General features: G+C 41.3%; 1 protein-coding gene across 3 annotated transcripts in view; it reads right to left on the bottom strand.

The window, feature by feature from the left end:
* Window positions 1-4382: 4382 nt before the first annotated feature.
* Window positions 4383-17013, bottom strand: part of LOC127581191 (protein arginine N-methyltransferase 6-like) — a 31778-nt gene continuing 19147 nt past the window's right edge. The window contains exons 2-4 of one of the 3 annotated variants that reach the window (XM_052035295.1): window positions 9863-9952; window positions 4653-4673; window positions 4387-4463 (exon numbers count right to left, since the gene is read on the bottom strand). The gene's annotated coding sequence lies outside the window, so the exon portion shown is untranslated. Of the gene's footprint in view, window positions 4464-4535; window positions 4674-9862; window positions 9953-17013 lie in introns of those variants that run through there. The other 2 variants (XM_052035294.1, XM_052035293.1) reach the window with 2 other exon arrangements.

Here is a 17013-nt window from a genome sequence, read left to right as displayed (position 1 = left end):
TTATTTGATGAGCTTCCGTTATAGCCAGCCTTTTAATTGGCTCCTGTTGAACCAGCTCATTTAATGAGCTTCATGTTGCACCAGTCCCTTTTATCTGGCCTGTGTTGTATGTGTTGTTTTAATGGACTTTGGTTATAACACCAATCTATTTAATAGGCATCTTGTACCAGCACGTTTACTTATGCTGGGTATGTTGACAGACGTGCAATGCATGATAGATGATTTTCTGCTGTAAATACCTGCTGCACAGATGGTGCGTACCTTGACTGCAGGATCAAGTCTTGGCTGGATCAAGAAAGCCTGATGTTGCTTTCTTTAAATGACCTAAACTCGACACCAATCCAGGAGTCTGGCACCAAGATGGAAGTGTAGTGCACTTTGTATAGTGCTGTATCTAAAACAGCCATCCTACTGAGGTAGTGCCTAGCCCTAACTCCAATCACCATTTTTCCTTTACTGTTGCTTCTTGCTACCAAGCATCACAGGTTGGATATTAAACTCCATGTGTGGACAGTTTACTGGTACCAATGGTTTCTACCCTTCTAATCATCATCCACCAACCCTTCACCAAGAGATTCAAGGCATGAATTGATGCTGACAGGATGGAGGATCTGAAAGCAGGTCACCAAAGTTCCTACTGGGGCAGTGAGTTGGCCTTCTTTAGGGAGATCCTGCCTGGCTCTATTTGATGATACTCCAATAAAAGCTGGGGTCAATTTGCTGATACTCCTGTAAAAGATCCCCTCTAAACAACCTGTGGCTGGTTTCCTATAACCAGAAACGAGCACAGAAACTGACAATCAACTGTCGGACCATCCACACAAAACTTGAATCAAAGAAATGCAGGAAGAGGAGTATAAAATGGATTGTAGTTATCTACATTATCAGTGGATGGAGTTGGAATTCATGGGCCTAAAAATTTTATTGGAAACTTGATTGTTCAATGTGGTCAAGTAACTTGTGCATGTATAGTGCTTGTCTCAAAGTTGTGCAATTCTCCACACATATGATATGCATTTGTTACCCATCCATCCTCCCCCTTCTGCAATGGTGGGAGATTGCAGAGGTAAGGCATGAATGCTCTGGACCTGCCAGTTCTAAAGCACACCACATTCTGGGTGAAGTCCAAGTTAGAACTTCAGACCTTCACAGCCTTGTGTCAAGCTGAAAGGCCAGTTCCCCACATGGCGCTGCTTCAAAGTCCAAAATGTTTAGAGATCAAAAGTTCCACCCCAATTATCCCTTATGAATAGAACTGTGCAGCCTGCAACCTTGACATATAGAGTAAGCTTTGATACACTACACATAACTCTATACACATTTTGTACCAGATAGACAATCTTGCAAACCTGTTCAAAGTAGCAACATACAAGATGGGTAAATAAAACAAAAATGATTTATTCTTCTAGTTGGCGGCATCATTATTATAACTGTAAATTGTATCCTATCAACTCAGCGCAAGATCAGGTGCTTATTTCCTAGGGGAGAGCTCCTTCAATTGTTCCCTGTCTCCTGATCAGTTTCATGATCATCATAAAATAAGAACCTGTTGATCTGGAGAATGGTTGCTAAATAATTCTAATGAAAATGCTTTCCTGATCCTTCCAATGATATGCTTTGACATCCAGAAGTGGCTGAGAAAGTGAGGGAAAAATCCTTTTCGTAGGAGTTCCCTCTTATACAGGTATACAGTATATGTTACAGTGTCTATTATCCACTATTGTTTAATAGACAGGCAGATAAAACAATCCTGTTCCAGCAGAGGTCAGCTTTTCACTGTAAATAGTCAGTAGCATCAGTGGACCAGAGGCAACAGCTATAAAAGGCTGCTTCATGAAGCTTTTGCCCAACAGTAGGGGAAAAGTGGATGTAGGCAAACAGGGTTAAGAACCCTCTCATTCCTGAAAAGTAGGATGGCTACTTTAGATCTAGTATTGTGCAACAAGAAAGGGTTAATTAATAATCTTGTTGTAAAGGGTGACCATACCATAGAATTTTACATTAAGTTTGAAAGTGATGTAGTTCAATCTAAAAACAAGTGTTTAAAGTCTGAACACTGAAGGTACGTGGGGCATGTTGGTAGTGGTAGATTGGGAAATTCCATTAAAAAGTATGACACAAGAAATTCTGCAGATACTGGAACCTTGGAGGCTAAAGAAATTCGGTTTGTTCCCTTTGACACTCACCAACTTTTATCAATGCACCATAGAAAGCATCCTATCTGGATGCATCACGGCTTGGAACAGCAATTGCTCTGCCCACGACTGCAAAAAACTGCAGAGAGTTGTGAACACAGCCCAGCACATCATGGACACCAGCCTCCCCTCCTTGGACGCCGTCTTTACTTCTCACTGCCTTGGCGAAGCAGCCAGCATAATCGAAGACCCCACCAACCCGGATCATTCTTTCTTCTCTCCTCCTCCATCAGGTAGAAGATACAGGAGCTTGAGGGCACGTACCACCAGGCTCAAGGACAGCTTCTACCCCACTGTGATAAGACTACTGAATGGTTCCCTTATACGATGAGATGGACTCTGATCTCACGATCTACCTTGTTGTGACCTTGCACCTTATTGCACTGCACTTTCTCTGTAGCTGTGACACTTTACTCTGTACTGTTATTGTTTTTACCTGTACTACCTCAATGCGCTCTGTACTAACCCAATGTAACTGCACTGTGTAATGAATTGACCTGTATGATCGGTATGCAAGACAAGTTTCTCACTGTACCTCGGTACAAGTGACAATAATAAACCAATACCAATACCAAACCAAAAAGTGCTGGAGGAACTCAGCAGGTCAGGCAGCATCCATGGAGGGAAATAAACAGTCGACATCTCGGACCGAGACCCTTCATCAGGACTGGAAAGGAAGAGGGCAGAAGTCAGAATAAGAAGGTGGGGGGAGGGGGAGGAGCACACGCAGGCGGGTGACAGGTGAGTTCAGCTGATAGGCGAGTCCAGGTGAGAGGGGGGAAGGTAGGTGGTTGGGGGAGGGGGAAGATGTGATAAGCTGCGAGGTGATAGGTAGAAGAGGCTGAAGAAGAAGGAAAAGTGGCCCAAACATAGAGCATAACAGTACAGCTCAGGGACAGGCCTTTCACCCATGATGTCTGTGCCGACTAAGATGCTAATTTAAACTAATCCCATCTGCCTGCACATCCCTCCATTGCTTGCCTGTTCATGAGCCTAGCTAAATGTCTCTTAAACACTGCCATCATATCTGCTTCTACCACCTCCTCTTGCAGCATGTTCCAGGCACCCACCACCCTCTGTGTAAACAAAAAAGTTGCCTTGTAAACCTCCTTTAAACTTTCCTCCTCTCCCCCTAAAGCTGTGCCTTCTAGTATTTGACATTTCCACTCTGGTAAAAAGACTCTGACAATTTACCCTATCTAGGCTTCTCATAATTTTATATACTTCTATCAGGTTCCCCCACAGCCTCCAGCATTTCAGAGAAGAGAATAACGAATACCCTCTAATCCAGGCAACATTCTGGTGAATTTCTTCTGTACCCTCTTGAAAGCCTCCACATCCTTCCTGTAATGCAGCAACCAGAACTGCAAACATAGCCTTGTTTTGAAGCTCCCAGTGTTGTATAGTTAATATAGCAGCTGTGTAGCAGTTAGTACTTAAAATATTCTAAGCCTTGTACATATCCAAGTGAATTGCTGTTTTATACAGCTTCCCGTGTATTGTCAGAGAAATTAAAGATAATATTAAATCTGAGAAAAAGGCTTATAAAGTTGCCAGGGGATTGTTTTAGAATTTACAAAAGGATTGCCAAGAAATTGAAAAAGGGAAAATGAGTGTCAACTGGTGAGAAACCTAAAAGCAGGTTGGAAGAGCTATTGGTTTTGGAGTATGTAAAAAGGACTGTCAGAATTTTTATAACTTCTACAGGTGTATAAAGATGACCAAGAGCTTCTATTGGTTTTGTGGTATGAGAAAAGGAAAAGACAAGCAAGGGCAGGACTGGGAGGTGGTGCAGGAGACTGGAAGGATGATAACCCAGGATCATACACTTCACCCACAAAAAGCACAGCTATATTTGGAAAATTGAGAAATTGCTGATCAGCAGGTCACTTGGTTGGCCACAGATGATGCCTGACATGAAGTAATGGCAAAGAAGAATTATATAAAGGTTAAATTAAATGTTGTGGGCCATGTCTGGTGTGGAGCATATGCACCAGCATGGAACATTTGAGCTAAGTGACCTGTTTCTGTGCAGCCCTTTCTATAAATAATATAAACCTACTCATCAATAAAATAAAACTCTCAAACTCTTCCTAAAAAAATCCCAAAGATAATCACCACAATTTTAATCAGTTTTTAGAATAACCATTTAAAAGTTAGTGGCTCCAAAATAACAGTTTCATTTTACACTTTATATGCTGGTGCCTTCATTATCTTCTCCAATATCCAAGGAAACTCATCCATTGCTGTGTTCTTCTTGTAACTGTACTGTAAAATAAAATGTAAACTCATTTGGACTTGGGACACCAAGGAAACATTTGTTTATTATGGCAGTCAATTCTTCAAACTGAACTGAACCATGTTGGTAGGATCATATTAGACCTGGTCCATGCTTTGTGGTTGCCCTCTACAATAACCCCATGGTCACACACGTGCTAGTCCCATGAATGCACACACCTTTTGCAGCTGCTTGGTTCCCTGTAGATCAGAAACATTTGGAAACAATTAGGGAAAAATTAAATAATACTAAAGAACAAAAATAATAAATTCTCTCAAGAACACATTTAATTGATGGTAATTCATTAACGCATTAATAGTAACTAGAATAAAGTAAAATAAATTGAATCACTTACCATTTTTGAAGGTTGGCGACTCATCTAAATCAATGAGCTGCAGCAGTTGTGGCAGCTATTGCAAGTATAAAGTTGAGGGGCCAGAAATGAAGTGAATCTAGGCCCTCCCTCGTTTCAGTTAGAAATGGAGTATCCCTGTACTCAGTGGTATGTCCATGGCAGAGTGAAAGATCAGATTCCTCCGATCTCCAGTGCACTCAATACTTCCTGCCCTGTACTCGAGGTGGTTGGTGAATGTGAGAGCTTTTCCTGCTGCTAAATTGTCTCCTCCTTGAGCCTATTGCTCTCATACTTGCTTTCTGTCGAAAATTTGCTACATCCTTTAAAAGCAATTTCTCTTCCTTCCAGTATTATGGTTCCTAATTCATCTTGCATTGATACTGAAGTGTCTGAGAGGATGGTTCATTGGATCACAGCAGCAAAATAAGCTTTAGGCTCAAGGCATTGTCTAGGCACCACCAAAAGGAAAATCTGACCATTAGTTCCTTCTTTAGCGACAAACATGCCGTTTTTGTTCAACAACTCATCTCTCTGTGAGCACCAATTTATGGAATTTTACGAGGAGGCCATTTGACCCAAGCCAAGGAAGAGTCATCCAGCCTAATCACATTTCCTGGCTCTTGGGCCACAGCCTTGCAGATTACTATACTTCCAAGTACTTTTTAAAAATGCTGAGAATTTCTGCCTCTAATGTTCTCAGGCAGTGAGCTCCAGATACCCATCACCCACTGGGTAAAATAAAAAAAATCAACTCCAATCTAATCTAACAATTATTTTAAATCCATGACCCCTCATTAATATATACACTTCAACTACATCCCTTTACCGCCCTCATAGTTCCAAAGAAATCTACTCCAGTTTGACCAATCTTTCTTCAGAGAGAGTTGGTTAGAATGTAGGGTTTATTACCACAAAGATCAGCTGAGATGAATGGCATTCATATTTTTAAAGGGATGCTACTTAAACATGATGGAGAAAGTAATAGGAGATTACACCAACAGGGTTAAATTAAATGTTGTGGGCCATGTCTTGTGTGGAGCAGACACACCAGCATAGAACATTTGAGCTAAGTGACCTGTTTCTGTGCAGCCCATTCTATGCAAGTTCCATTATTCAACCAATGCACCCATTTTATCCTCAGTGGCTCAAAACTGTGGCACTCATATCCATTCTTCCTTTAATTGACTGAATTTCAAACCCCAAGCTTGGTGATATCCTACCTTTATATAATGGTGAAGGCAGTTAAAAAGGAATCCATTGGATGTGAAGGCACTCTGGGATATGATGAAATCTTTGTTGCTCTTTGACTTATTTCCCTTTCTACCTACTGACCATGAAGATGCCTCTTAGCTAGGTTGCTATGGTTGAAAGCCAATGAGAAGCAGTCCTAGAAACACTGTCAAGCTGCTTCATTAGTTAAAACTCCTATCAAAAGCTCACTTAATTTATTCTGTGCTGGTTTTCTTTTCACAAGGTACAAGTTACATTCTCATTCTATTATGTTGTGTCATTCAGTTAAGCTTGGTGATACTGGACAAACTATACCCTAGTTTCCAGAGACACTGTGAACAGAACTATGGGATGAATTAACTGTTAACTGGCAGAAAATGCATCCTTAAAGCACATGGTCAAGAGGATTTTTTTTATAAAGTTGATTAACTGAATGTTTGCTGGAAGTTACTGCCTGTAGGATAAATTAGGGCTTTTGGAAAAGAATTAGATATGTATTTGCGAGAGAATAATTAGCTGGGCTATGGAGAAAGATTGTGGGTTTGGGATTGACAGGATTGTTCCACTAGGAGTCAACATGGACTCAACGTGCTGGATGAGTTTTTTTTTCCCCATATTCATGATGCGTGGGGCACCACTAACAAGACCAATGTTTTTTACTCATCCAGAATGCGATGAGCCTCCGAATGGAGGTTAAAGATCCAGCAGCACAACCGAAGGCGCAGGGGAGTGGTCCTTGCTGTCCTGAGTCGCATTGATTCTTCAAGCAATGTGTTAACACGAACAGTCTGATTATCTTATCATATTATTATTTGTGAGATTTTGCTCTGCATAAATTAGCTGTGCTTCCTACATTCTATTAATGACTACTATACAGAAAGTGGAGGGTTAAAGTAGTTTGGGATATCCCAAAGCCCAAAAAGACCCAAAATGAACATAAACTCTTTGTTTTTAATGATGCCGTGTGTCTGCTGTGTGATGCAGCTAATTGCTAAATACTTGTCCTCCCCTGACTGAAACAGTGAGGATGATTCACCTACAAGGAGGTTTGAAGTGTCACAGCAAGCAAATCAAGATGCAAGATCTGAAAGGGCATACTTTACCCAGCATTACACAGATTATCCATAAACTGGCTGTAATACCCAATCAGCACACATTAGAGTTCATCCTCCATATGGACTCTAGTATTAATCCCACATTCCCACATCTCTATGTTCCATTCCTCTAACTCCTATCCAATCGATATTTAAAGTCTGACCTGGGCCAGGACTATGCTCAGAGCTACTCCTACTTTGCTACAATAACCTCAATGTACAGGCCAACAATGCTGAGCCCGATGCAAAGAAATCTCCTACTTTAGTCATGAATTCTGGCAAAGTCTCACTATATTTACTTAGCACGGTGATAATTCCTTCAACCTGAATTAGACAGTTCTCTGCACTGTAACTTCCTCCTCTATTGCCAGTTTTCCCTTGTCCAACTCCGCTCTTTGCAGAGGTACAGCTCAGCAAATTCACAACAGAGCTGCATCACTGCTATACATGAGCTCTGCTTGCATGCTAAAGGAATTAAATTAGAACTAATCCTGTCTGTGAACACTTTCTCATGAATGCACTTCCTCATGCGCACCCCACTTTGCACAATCACATTTTCACTCACATATCCCTCCCCACAAAACCTCAGGCCTTGGGAGTGACAGTATCCTCGATGATGTTTTAAAACTTGGCAGAGAGGAACTTCAGCAAATTCACAAACTCATCTCCCTTATCAGGGAAGAGGAGGACATGCCGAGGGAGCCTCTGAGATGCCATAATCATGAGCATCTTCAAGGAAGGAGACAAATCTGATTGTGATAACTACAGAGGGATCTCCCTGCTGTCTATCAAAGGGAAAATCATCAGCAGGGTGTTCCTCAACTGCCTCCTCCCAGAAGCTAAAGAGTTGCTACATGAAGGCATGCAAGCCGTGCCCTTAACCTGCAGATCCAAAACCAGATCTAATCTCAGTGCAAGCTGGTGTCAACCAAGGTTGTGTCATTGCTTCAACTCTTTTCTCCGTCTTTCTCACCACATTGCTGCATGTCATCTATTGCAACCCTTCTGTTGGAGAGGAGTTAACCTGCACGGAAAACAGGAAATGGTTCAACCCACGTCACTCCAACCTCAGTCACTGAGCTGCCATACACAGACAACACTATGTATGTGTAGGTGAGAGCTAGAACCCGACGAGAATGTGGGGAGAATAGAAAATGGCATTAATATAGGATGTATGTAAATTGGTGGTTGATGGTTGACACAGGCTCAGTGGGCTTAAGGGCCTGTTTCTGTGCTGTATCTCTCTGTGACTCTCTATAACTCTATGTTCATGTTCATCAGCTGAGTTCCAAATAATTTTCAACTTGTTCACTGAAGTATAAGAGAATGGACCTTGCATTAAATCTGGCAAAACAAAGGTCCTCCACCTACCTGTCCCGGCTGTACAACACCACCCTCCAACAATAATGGCCCACAAGACTTTGCAAAATATATATCATCTCCCATTGGAACTACTTCACAATGAAGGCAAGCATTGGTGATGAAATTTACCATTGCCTCCTGCGTGTCAGCACAGAACTTGGCTGTATGAGGAAATGTACGTTCAAAGATTAAGATCTCAAACCTGGAACAAAACTCAGGTCAACCAGATGTAGTGACCTCTTCCCTCCTTATAGAACATACCTGAATGCAATGGAGAGATACCACCAATGCTTCCTCTGCAAAGCTGTCTAAATCCACCGGCAGGATAAGTGAACCAACATCAGAGTCCTCTCCAGGCTGACATCCCTGACACTGAGGCCCCAGTTACACTCAGTTGGCTGCTGTTCGAATGCCCCACACAGAAACTCTATTCTGAGCTCTGTCACGACGAAATATCGCCAGATAGAGAGAGGAAAAAACTCAAGGGTGTTCCCAAAGCCGCCTTGAAAAAGTACATCCCCATTAACTCATGGGAATCCCTGGCACATGACTACTCAAAATAGAGCAGCATTCAGGATGGCATTGAGTACCTGAAGTGCATGCGTCAGAAGCATATAAAAATCTAAGTAAACATCAGAAGGAGTGCTTCACAACCCAAGCTTCCCACTGACTTGCTCCACTGTGATAAAGTTTGCTGGTTCCACATTGTCCTCATCAGCTACCCTACAATTGGTGTGGAAACAAGTCATGCTCAACCCACAAAGATTGGTTGAAAAAAAAAGGAAGAATAACACAGATGGCCACATGGATACTCACACAATCTGATATTCCCAGTGCTACAACTATGTAGGTGAATTACTCAGTGGGTAAACTGTGCATTGTTCACTTCAAAAGTTTTACACAGATTCATAACTTACACAGAAGTAACTTCAAAGCTAATATGGAAAAGGATATGCCCTAAATCTGCAGCATTCTGCTTCATTGATAAAGTGAACAGCAGTTGTTTCATGATGCCATGAAACACAATCATTGAAACATTTCATTGTTTCTAAAAGCTCCTCATTTCTCCAATCCTGCTTCTTGTTCATCACTCATTCACCTTTTCTCACTACTGGTGGTCATGGCTCCTAACATTTAGGTCCAAACACCGGATTTCCTCCCTTCACCTGTCTCTCTTCCTTTGAAACCTAGTTCCGTGACCAAGAGTTTGGACATCTGAATTAATGATTACTCTTGTGGCTAAGTGCTCAATTTTCTTTCTGATTTAACTCCTTTGCACCAATGTTGGAGTTTCACCACATAAAACATGCCACATAAATTCAAGTTGTTGTTATAAATGTAAACTTACCCATTGTTTTGGCTTTTGGTGACTGCTTAGCAACTTACAGCAAATTCTCCATGAAAATTCAAGATAGACAGTGGCATTGGTCCCAAAAATCTATAAGCCAAAGAAACATAAGGTAATGTGCCTTAATGACTACCGCCCGGTGACTCTGACATCCACAATCATGAAGTGCTTCAAAAGCCTGGTCAATGCACACATCAACTCCAGCCTCCCAAACAACTGCGACCCGTGCAATTTGCCTACTGCCAAAACAGGTCCACGGCAGACGCCATCTCCCTGGACCTACACTCATCTCTGCAACATCTGGATAACAAAGGAACCTAATCAGACTCCACTTTATTGACTATAGCTCCGTCTTCAATACCATAATTCCAAACAAACTCATCTCCATACTCCTAGACCTAGGACTCAGCACCCCCCTCTGCAACTTGACTTCCTGACCAACAGACCGCAATCAGTAAGAATAGGCAGCAACATCTCGGCCATGATTATTCTCAACACTGGTGCCAAACAAGGCTGTTTACTCAGCCCCTTACTTTACTCCCTATACACTCATGACAACATGGCCAGATTCTGCACCAACTCCATCTACAAGTTCACAGATGACACTACTATTGTGGGCTGGATCTCAAACAATGTCGAGATGAAGTACAGGAAGGAGACACAGAGTCTAGTGGCATGGTGTCAAGACAACAACCTTTCCCTCAATATCAGCAAAATAGTAGAGCTGGTCATTGACTTCAGGAGGTGGGGCAGTGTACATGCCCCTGTATGTGTCAATGGTGCTGAGGTGGAGATGATTGAGAGCTTTTAAGTTCTTAGGTGTAAATGTAAATATCACCAATTGCTTGTCCTGGTCCAATCACATAGTTGCTGTGGTCATGAAAGCATACCAGTGCCTCTGCTTCCTCAGAAGGCTAAGGAAAATTAGCATGTCTTCAATGACCCTCACCAATTTTTATAGATGCACCATAGAGAGCATTCTATCCAGATGCATTGCAGCTTCGTATCACAACTGCTCTGCCCAAGACAGTAAGAAATTGCAGAGTTGTGAACACAGCCCAGTCCATCGTGGAAACCAGCCTCCCCTGCACTGACTCTGTCTACACTTCTCGCTGCCTCAGGAAAGCAGCCAATGTAATCAAACACCCCTTCCCACTCCAGTCGTTTTCTCTTCTCCCCCCCTTCCATCGGGCAGAAGATACAAAAGCTTGAAAGCACATACCACCGGGCTCAAGGACAGCTTCTATCTTGCTGTTATGAAACTCTTCAACAGACCTCTTGCACGATAAAGATTAACTCTTGATCTCTCAGTCTACCTTGTTATGGCCTTTGCACCTTATTTGTCTACCTGCACTTCACTCTCTCTGTTATTGTAACACTATATTCTGCATTCTGTTATTGCTTTTCCATTTGTACTACCTGAATGTGCTTATGTTTGGAATGATCTGTCTGAATAGCATATAAAATGAAATTTTTCACTGTATCTCAGTACACATGACAATAATAAAGCAATTCCAATTATACTAAGATTCCAACTGCCAAGAATCCCTGCCACTGATCCTGGTCAGCTTTCTGGGATCAGGAGACAATCCCCACATAAATTCTGGAATCTGCGCCATTAGGACCACATCAACTAGCTGCCTAGAAGAGCAAGAATTTTGTGCCAGTTTAAGATCCTTGGCCTCTTTTCTTCAGACTGCCAAAAACTTTGCTGACGTGCTGAAAGTGATGGTGAATTTCATCACTGATGTTTGTGTTCACTGAGAAGTGGCTCCAAGAAATGGGAACTGTTTACGTTTACCACAGTCTCGTCATGGACCTTTATCATCAGAAGGTGGTGTTGTACAGTTGAGACATCTGGGTAGAGGAACTTTGCCTTGTGGATGTTGAGTGTAAGGTCCATCTTCTTATGTCTCAAAGAGCAAGTCAATGATGACTTGGAGCTTGGCCTCTCAAAGTGTGCATGTGATGTCTACCCACTACAACTCAAGACCAAGGTTGGAGTAAATTTGGTTCTGAAATGGACTGCTATGCAAACTGTGTTTGATTTAACAACATGGGCTGTTACCAACAACAGGTTGAGAGTTTAGAGTGGTGGGAAAGAAGGCATGAGCAGAAGTCACTGCTTCTCACTTAAAGCAGTGAAAGAAAAAGAGAGATAATTATGTTTAGAGAATTAGGAAAACAGGTCGAGGGTTTAAATATCAATAGAGATGGCTGCCAGAAAAAAGCAGCAAGAGTGGACCAAGAGTCTAAAATGATGAGAAAGAGAGCGGACCAGAATTTGAAGCAATGAGATTGTGAGAATAAAGGAGCGAGATTCTAAGAAGGCTGTGAATTACATGCTAGTTATAGGTAATTGGCTGGTGAGTGTTATCATTTGTTTTGCTCACTTGGCTGGGGCAGTAATTTAAACCAAGAAATTGAAATGAAACTTGTTTTTACTTTATTATTAACTTAAGGTAGACAACCCCATTTAATGAAACTACACTGTTCAACAAAATTAAAGAAAATATTTGATTGGGATGGCAGGTCGGTTGGTGTTCTGCAATTACAACATGTAGGGATTGATGGGGACCAGTGAGAAACTGATCTTCCAATATCATATGCAAGAGTTTGTGGGAAACCAGAGCACAGTGCTTCTGACCTGGAATCAGAGCTGTGGACATGGCGATGCATCAGGGAGTGGGAAGAAGTGCTTGACAGCTTGATTCAGGAAGCAGCCACTCCTTTTCAGTTAGACATCAGTCTGGATGTGGTCAGAAGTCAAGAGGACCACAAGTCAGGTTGGTATGAAGACAAGGATGCTTTGATTCAGGACTCTCAGCTTTGTGCATAAATAACTGGTGTTTGTTGGCTATATTGTAGGATAGAGAAGGGAACATCTTTCTGAATTATTCAGGTGAACTTGGTTGATGAGTACATTTTTGGTTCAGCAAGGCAGAGTTAGTTCTGCAGAATGAGGTGGACCAAGTGTCAAGGGCGAAGACTTTGAGTACAGTAATGATCAAATCATAAGCTTTAGATTACTAAACAAGAAGGCCAATCAGCAATGTAGAATCTCTTAAATGGATGAAGACAAACTTTAATAGGATCAGAAGGGATCTGGCCAGAATGAAGTGGAATTAAATATTGGCAGGTAAAGATGCAACATAACAGTAAGCGACATTTGAGATGTTCGTGCCACAGGTTGGTGCATTCCTAAGAGGTAAAGGTAGAGGGACCAAAACCACAGCTTGGACAACAAAGGAGAAAGAAACATAAAGGTTTACAACATGTCAAGTAAATAATCTAAGCAAATGTGAAGTCAAGAATACTGGATTTTTTTCCCAACTATCAATTGACAGCAATGTCTCCATAATGGCTATTAGATCAAACCTATTATAATGTGCAATCAATTCATTTAATTTATTGCAGATACTTAACACTTATAAATTATTTCAACTTTTTCCAGATGAGATCTTATTCACTAATGTCCTACTGACTTTGTTAAACTGTCCATTCTGACCCATTCTGCTTACTCAGGCTATTTTTCTGCCCTAAGGCTTTTATTTTTCTTGCATTGCTTTTTAACTTATTTGTTTCAGAACTCTCCCACCTTGTTTGTTAGTTTAAAGCCCTAGCTTTTGCCATTTAGTTCACCAGGACATCAGTCCCAACAGGGCATTTCCATTCAGAACTGGTTTACTTGCCCCATAAAATGAAACTCCTGCCTGCTACACTACTTTCTAGCCAGATCTTCTTCTTAGACAGCCCCTTAGGACAGAGGATGACTGGCTTCCCCTCCAGTCTGGGGGTTCTGCGGTGACTGATGTAGCCAATGTAGGAACCATAGAGTCTTCCACAAATGGGACAGGAGGTGGCTGACAGGGTGTGTAAGAATTTAAGTGGTGATGCACAGCTTACAGAGAGCTTCTGTGTGTTCCCAACAGCTTTGGGTTCTCAAAATCATTCCAAATGCTCCTTCTGGTCACGGGCTTAAGGTTCCCAGGAGTCAATGTAGAAGTTACACTTCTGTAAGGAAGCTTTGAGCACATCATTGAATCTCTCTCTGTCCACTTGGTGGTCTCCTCACATGACAGCTCGGATCAGTGCATTTTTGGAGTCTGATGTCAGGCATGCAAACAATGCGGCCTGCCCAATGAAAGTGACCATGTGCCTTGAAGAAGTTGTTTGATAGTGACATTAGTTCTCTTGACCTTCCTGTGAACTTGTAGGATTTTGTGAACTCTGCATTGTTGGTATTTTCCAGTGCTTTGAGATATCGCTTTGAGATATCGCTGTACATAATCCAGGTCTCAAAAGCAAATAGCAGAGCAGGGATCACTGCTGCCCACTAGACAGGTCTGAGGTCTTGATCCTGAGGTATTGGTACAGTGATGGTGAATTTCATCATCGATCTCTGCCTTCATTGAATTGGCTCTCGAAATGTGAGAAGTGGGCTACAATTTACCTTCAAATCAGTTTGCGCCAAACAAATGCAACTAATTGCTGAACTTGACCAAGCTGGTAAAGAGAGAGATGCCAAACTCCATTCACTTGAAAAAGACTTAATTACGACCAAGTGAAACCTGGAAAAGCAGCAACCAAGGATCATCGACCTGGAAGGACGCAGCAGGAGGAAAAATTTAAGAGTCATCAATTTTCCAGAGAACACCGAGACTGGTAACCCCACGGAATTCTTTTCTAAACTTCTGGTCGATGTGTTTGGTTCCGAAATGTTCCCTGTTCAGCCCATTCTGGATAGAGCTCACAGAGCATTAAGATCCAAACCTGCTCCGGATTAAATACCTCAGCCAATAATATTGAGATTTCATTATGTCAATGTCAAGGAACTCTTGATTCGTACCGCTCGTGGACGTGGAATGATTCAATTTAAACAATGGAAGTTTCGAATAGTTGAAGATTACACCACAGAAGTTATGAAAGAAAGGTTGACCTACAAACCAATTATGGCTCGTCTCTATCAAAGCAATTATCATCCTGCATTATTATTCCCAGCAAGGTTGAGAATTACACTACCTGAGAAATCTCGCAAATGGTTTAAATCCGTCCAAGAGGCCGGGGAATTTCTTTTGAAAAGCTTTTAATTTTAGAAGCTAAGAAATGCAGAAGAGACACAGTGTTTTTCCTTCGATTTACTACCTACTTGCTTTATTATCCAATTAATTTTTAGATTTAAACCTTTCTTTTTCCTTCTTTTAATATTTTTAATGTTTTGTTTTAATAATAATTAAGAATTTAACAAAATGACTGATCGTTTGCTTTCTTTTCGAAATAATTATTAAACTGTATTTTTTAAATGTTGACTGTTAACATCCTTTGGCTCTGTTTCAATTCCACAATTATGTTGTTAGTTCGATATCTTTGTTTGGATTATGTTGTTCTCCTCTAGACCAAACATGGGTGGTTTATATATTTTTCAATTTGGACTACTGCCACCAATAGAACTGGGGTTAGTTCAATTAGAGGGTAGCTTTCTGGCTGTCTATTGGCCAGTTTTCGGGCTGTTGGGGGAGGGGGGTGGGGCTGTTTTTAGTTTTTTTTTCTTCTGGGCTAAACTACAAATTTTTCTAAATTGACGTCATATCCACTTCCTCTTTGAACTTTTTTTTTACTTCTTCCTGCTGGTAAGACTCGCATATACCAAGATTAACCCTTTACATACCATATGTTTTTTAATCTGTTAAAATGGATAAGACTATTAATTTTATTTCATGGAATGTTATCAGCTTAAACAATCCAGTTAAGCACAAGAAGATCTTTAAAGTTTTTCATAGATTAAATGCTCAGATCATTTTCGTTCAGGGGACTCACATCAGGAAGAAAGATAATCAACGTTATTTTAGATTTTGGAAGGGTCAATAGTTCCATTCAAATTCACAAGCAAAGGTGAAAGGAGTTTCTATTTTTATAGACCCCTCAATTTCATTTGTCCATCATGAGACAAAATCAGACCCAAATGGTAGATTTTTATTAATTACTGGTCCACTTCATAATAAAAAAGTTGTTATGGTTAATGTTTATGCACCCAATGTAGATCACCCTGAATTTTTTTAAACATCTGTTTGCATTTTTTCCTAATTTAAATGAATACACTGTGATCACAAGATCACAAGACAAGGGAGCAGAAGTAGGCCATTCGGGAAAGGGAAAAAAGAAAAAGAAATGAGAAATTGGGGGGAGGGGGAACAAAAAAAAACCTAACCCCAATTTCCGGTCTTATCCCCATGTCCCTTGATACCCCAACTATTTAGATATCTATCTATCTCTTCCTTAAACACCTCCAATGATCTGGCCTCCACTGCTGTTCATGGCAAGGAATTCCACAAATTCACCACCCTCTGGGTAAAGAAATTTCTCCTCATCTCTGTTTTAAACCTGTACCCTCTAATTCTAAGATTGTGCCCTCTGGTCCTGGACTCACCCACCAAGGAAAACACCTTGACCACATCTATTCTGTCCAGTCCTTTCAACATTTTGAATGTCTCTATGAGGTCCCCTCTCATTCTTCTGTACTCCAGTGAGTACAGTCCAAGAGCCGACAAATGTTTATCATACGTAAGCCCTTTCATTCCCGGAATCGTCCTCGTAAATCTCCTCTGACCCTCTCCAACATCAGCACATCTTTCCTAAGATATGGGGCCCAAAACTGTGCACAGTATTCCAAATGAGGCCTCACCAGTGCCCTGTAGAGCCTCATCAACACTTCCTTATTTTATACACTATACCTCTCGAAATGAAAGCCAACATAGCATTCGCTTCCTTTACCACCAATCCGACCTGGTGGTTAACCTTTAAGGTATCCTGCACGAATAACCCCAAGTCCCTTTGTACTTCTGTACTTTGAATTTTCTCTCCTTCTAGATAATAATCTGCCCGTTTATTTCTGTTTCCAAAGTGTACAACTGCACATTTCTCAACATTGAATCTTATCTGCCATTTCCTTGCCCATTCTCCTAAACTATCTAGGTCTCTCTGCAACCTTCCTGTCTCCTCAATACTCTCTACTCCTCCTCCTATCTTGGTGTCATCCGCAAACTTAGCCACAAAACCATTTACTCCATCATCCAAATCATTAATGTACAAGGTAAAAAGAAGCGGCCCCAACACCGACCCCTACGGAACACCTCTAGTAACCGGTAGCCAAC

This window comes from Pristis pectinata, chromosome 21 (assembly GCF_009764475.1).
Source record: "Pristis pectinata isolate sPriPec2 chromosome 21, sPriPec2.1.pri, whole genome shotgun sequence".
Classification (NCBI taxonomy): domain Eukaryota; kingdom Metazoa; phylum Chordata; class Chondrichthyes; order Rhinopristiformes; family Pristidae; genus Pristis; species Pristis pectinata.
Note: the sequence above shows the minus strand (reverse complement) of the source record. Positions and strands in the feature narration are given on the sequence as shown.